We start from the raw sequence: 5355 nt of genomic DNA, 5'->3' as shown, positions 1-5355 counted from the left end.
ATTTTTTTAGACTCACACACACATAAACTCACCCTCACACTCTCAGACTCACACACACACTCACATACTCACACACAGATGCACTCACTCTCACACTCTCAGACTCACACACACACACTCTCACACTCACATACACTCACTCTCACACTCTCAGACTCACAAACACACACTCACACACTCACACTCTCAGACTCACACACACACACTCACTCTCACACTCTCAGACTCACACACACACTCTCAGACTCACACACACACACTCACTCTCACACTCTCAGACTCACACACACACACTCTTATACTCTCAGACTCACACACACACTCTCTCTCAGACTCACACTCACTCTCACACTATTCAGACTCACACACACACTCACTCTCAGACTCACACACACACACTCACACACTCACACTCTCAGACTCACACACACACACTCACTCTCACACTCTCAGACTCACACACACACTCTCAGACTCACACACACACACTCACTCTCACACTCTCAGACTCACACACACACACACTCTCAGACTCACATACACACTCACTCTCAGACTCACACACACACTCTCTCACACTCTCAGACTCACACACACATACACTCACTCTCACACTCTCAGACTCACTCTCACACACCCTCACACTCTCAGACTCTCACACACACATACACTTACTCTCACACTCTCAGACTCACACACTCACACTTTCAGACTCACACACACACATTTTTTTAGACTCACACACACATAAACTCACCCTCACACTCTCAGACTCACACACACACTCACATACTCACACACAGATGCACTCACTCTCACACTCTCAGACTCACACACACACACTCTCACACTCACATACACTCACTCTCACACTCTCAGACTCACAAACACACACTCTCAGACTCACACACACATACACTCACTCTCAAACTCTTCACCTTACAAAATGTACATTCGTTGCTCAGCTACCCCAGGTAGGACTCAAACCCACAATCCCCTGGCATAAGAGGCCAGTGCCTTATCCATTAGGCCACTGGGGCTACATGTAGCATGATGAAAATCTGGCTCATGTACAGAATTCTTAAATAAACTCACAATAATAATAAAAAAATGATATGCTTTTCCCCCTTTCGTCCCCTCTGTTTTATCCATGTTGATAATTGTCACCAAGGTCCCCTGATTTAAAACTATCTTCTCTTGGCACAGTGCCAATTTGGCTTTTCATTATCATTCACTTTGTTTTTTTCGGTAAAGTCACGTAGGTAAAACAATAAAATAAAATAAATGAAAACAACTAAATAAAATCACGACGTGAAGGCACAGTTATTTTGTTGTGCCTTTTTACACCTGATGAGGGAGGCTTGTGTTGCCTCCGAAACGTCGTGATTAAATTTAGTTGTTTTCATTAATTTTATTTTATTGATTTACCTACGTGACTTTACCGAAAAAAACAAAGAGTATGAATCCTTGCAGTCACGAAAGCTTCAAATCTAGAATTTTCATTATCAGATTCGTACACTTGACATCTTGATTTTACAAAATGAACAGCTTTTTCTCAGCAACCCCAGGTGGGACTCGAACCCACAATCCCTGGCTTAGGAGGCCAGTGCCTTATCCATTAGGCCACTGGGGCTACATGTAGCATGATGAAAATCTGGCTCATGTACAGAATTCTTAAATAAACTCCCAATAATAATAATAAAAAATGATATGCTTTTCCCCCTTTCGTCCCCTCTGTTTTATCCATGTTGATAATTGTCACCAAGGTCCACTGATTTAAAACTATCTTCTCTTGGCACAGTGCCAATTTGCCTTTTCATTATCATTCTCTTTGTTTTTTTCGGTAAAGTCACGTAGGTAAAACAATAAAATAAAATAAATGAAAACAACTAAATAAAATCACGACGTGAAGGCACAGTTATTTTGCTGTGCCTTTTTACACCTGATGAGGGAGGCTTGTGTTGCCTCCGAAACGTCGTGATTAAATTTAGTTGTTTTCATTAATTTTATTTTATTGTTTTACCTACGTGACTTTACCGAAAAAAACAAAGAGTATGAATCCTTGCAGTCACGAAAGCTTCAAATCTAGAATTTTCATTATCAGATTCGTACACTTGACATCTTGATTTTACAAAATGAACAGCTTTTTCTCAGCAACCCCAGGTGGGATTCGAACCCTCAATCCCTGGCTTAGGAAGGCCAGTGCCTTATCCATTAGGCCACTGGGGCTACATGTAACATGATGAAAACCTGGCTTATGTACAGACTTCTTAAATAAACTTACAATAATTATAGAAATGGATATGTATTTTCTCTTTTTATTCTCTGCTTCATCAATGTTGATAATTGTTACCAAAATACACTGATTTCAAACTCTCTTCTGAATGCATAGTGGCATGTTTTACATTCTGTTTCTTTCGGTAAAGTCACGTAGATGAAAAATAAAAAATAAATCACGACGTTTCGGAGGCAACACAAGCTTCCGTCATCAGGTGGAACAGCCACAGCAAAATTACTGTAGTGAATAGAGAGAGCTATTTGTGACAAGAGATTATATAGGGTAAAAGGGGGGGAGGAGCCAGGGAGGAGGGATGCAGGGGGGGGGGGGTGCGCCGTGCGGAGTCGGGGGCGGAGTTAAGCTGAGATAAGCTGATTAATGACGTCATTTTAGGACGCAGGGTGACCGGTGTATGGACTTGGGGCAGAAGCTAAGCCGATTAATTTTATGAATGGAGCCACCCTTCCCCAGTTCCATTTTGTGAATGAAACATCACCCGTCTCCTCGCGGCGGTTCCCCCCACCACCACTAACCCCCCCTCTACCAACCCAAACCCACCGCTCCCATTGGTTGGCGCCCCCGAGCCAATGGGAGGGCTCTGGTGGGGCGGGGCCATGCACGACAGACAGACAAATAATCTCTGGTGGGCAGTGTGGAACTGTTGTTCCTACCTGTATAAATGTCCACGTGACGATGATGATAAGCTACTTCGTGGAGCTATAATTTGTGATGGCCAGGTCGCTTCTGAAAAAAGAGCTGCTACATAGATCAGTGGGACCTTATCTGGTAAAATAAAACATAGTTCTCGTGATGGGGGCAAAGTGCACAAGGCCTGGGAAGGAAGAGAGAGAGAGAGCCTTTGGATTCTCCTTGAGATTATGTATGGCACCCAAGGCATCTGTTGATACAGAGCAATTGTTGTTGTTTTGCTGCCTTAATGCCAAGCGTTGCATTTAGGGAGTTGACAAACCAGCAGGAATTGATGTAGTTGTGCAATTTCTACTTGTAGGCTGTAGATTACTTGCTCAGGTTTCTCGACCTTGCTCTCATGTGTTTTATCGCAGTTGTCTTGTACAGCGAGGTGAGATACAGTTTTGCATTAACGACGCTCTATATAAATGTATGAAATATATTCCATCGTGTTTTTGTTGTTTCGTTTGTTGATATAACTTGTTAACCCGCATCCTACTGGACATCTGTGAAAAAAATACTTTCATACTTTCATAGCTCATCGGATTCCTTCAGAATAAACAAAGACTCCGATTCTCGATCTCTTAGGCAGGGTGGCGCAGTGGTAACACTTCTCGCGACAAAAGGGCCTGGGTTCGATTCCCAACTCAGGCTCCTCTCTCTGTGGAGTTTGTGTGTTCTCTCTATATCCCATGTTCTGGGATACATACAACAGACACACATACAATGTCACCGGCGTTGGCCAACCATCTCAATGCTGAAAAATTACCCTGCAAATGACTCAATGGGGACTACACACAGAAGCAGCAGCATCGCCCCCTTGGTGTGCCAGCTTGTAAGTACCCTCCTGACAATTAGTCTTGAGACTCAGCAAGACTCTCCTGGGCAAACAAGCGTGGTAATAACAATAGTCGTAATCATCCCAAAATCACCAGATCAAACGTAGAGTCCCTAGCGTCTATAGTCAAGGCAATCAAGCAGAGAGTTTTTTTGGCAACAGCAGATGTAAAATAAAAAAGACGGACACGCACATTTTGGGAACAGAGGAATATCAATTTCGAATATCGTGCATCCTAGGAACACGCTGGCAACTTCAAGTCCCCGTGGATTGATGGCGTGCACCAAGATACCAGTGTTGGTCGTGGTGCCATCTCGACAGGGAGAGACGCATCGCAGCGGAGACACGCGCGCAGGTACACACAGGCTGAAGACAAATACTGTGGAGTCAACGGCGGGTCTGCTCACAGCACACAGCACACCACTCCCATCAATGCCACGCGTGCGTGTCACGCGACCACCACACGGCCACACGTTCAGCTCCGTGGAGCTTGTGGCCTCAACCATCGCACGGCCACACGTTCAGCTCTGTGTTGTTTGTGGTTGAGACAAGGCTGAGAGCAGATATAAAATAATATTTTGTTGTGTGTGTGTGTGACATCAACGATCACCAATCCCTGCAGTCTTGCCTTTCATTCGACAGCTGTATTTCAATAATTTCTAGTCAATGTGCGTGCCTTTGCATGGGGATATAATAAAAAATAATAATCAATGATAATAAGCCTTGAGAGATGCTGCTTGTAGATGGGCGGTGGTGCCTGGAGGCTGCTGCTGTTTGCCGCGTGTGCGTGTGCAGCAGTGGGAGAGAGAACGTTCCAGACGGCCGCCGCCGAGTGGCGGCTGCAGCGAAACGCCGCTCAGCTGAGGCAGCACGGTCCGCCCCCGGTAGTGTGGGTCGAGCGAACCGACTTTTAGACGCAGCTGCTGCTCCGTAGGAAGCGGCTCCGGTCAGCAGAGCGAGAATGGTGGGGAGATGTAAATGGCTGGAGACGTTGAAAGAGTGCTCGGGAGTGGCACAGGGTGGCAATAAAGAAAGTACTGTATTGGTGGAGTGTTATGTACCAGATCTCTTTGACCGCCATGGTGTTTCAAAGTCGGTTGACGCCTGGGTAGCGGTGGACGCTGTGAGGGCGCAGGGTCTGCCAGGGAGTATTGGCTGCACGCACCTGCAGAGAGTCCCCGCGGTTTCCCCTGTTGCGAGAAGGAAGCCCATTCTCTAAGCCACAATGGCCAAAACACCCGTCTTCTCGCTATATGTCACCTCTCTAGAACAGGGGTTGTTTTGGGTTAGATGGAGTAAAAATAAATGTTGTGTCGTTAAACCCGCCATCACCCGACACAGCCAAATGAGTGAGGTTTGTCAGGTGAACAAGTCGTGCCGATTAGTAACTCGTTCAGGCGACAACTCTGGCTGTCGCCTGATGAGGCTGGTTGTTGTAATTACCGGCGAAATGTCACGGTACTCGAATCGTAAATGTTGTAGTGGGTTTACTCTCCAACACACAACCGGTTAGTGCTGAACTAGTAACTAATTGCCACGTTTTATTTAC

At 45.5% G+C, this 5355-nt stretch overlaps 2 non-coding genes across 2 annotated transcripts; both read right to left on the bottom strand.

The window, feature by feature from the left end:
• Window positions 1-966: 966 nt before the first annotated feature.
• On the bottom strand, window positions 967-1040 carry TRNAK-CUU (transfer RNA lysine (anticodon CUU)). The gene has a single exon. It is a non-coding gene; the product is annotated as a tRNA-Lys (tRNA).
• Window positions 1041-1560: 520 nt separating this feature from the next.
• TRNAR-CCU (transfer RNA arginine (anticodon CCU)) lies at window positions 1561-1633 on the bottom strand. The gene has a single exon. It is a non-coding gene; the product is annotated as a tRNA-Arg (tRNA).
• Window positions 1634-5355: the final 3722 nt, after the last annotated feature.

Source organism: Lethenteron reissneri, chromosome 44 (assembly GCF_015708825.2).
Source record: "Lethenteron reissneri isolate LAM-NWPU_2019-01 chromosome 44, ASM1570882v1, whole genome shotgun sequence".
In the NCBI taxonomy this organism is placed as follows: Eukaryota; Metazoa; Chordata; class Hyperoartia; order Petromyzontiformes; family Petromyzontidae; genus Lethenteron; species Lethenteron reissneri.
Note: the sequence above shows the minus strand (reverse complement) of the source record. Positions and strands in the feature narration are given on the sequence as shown.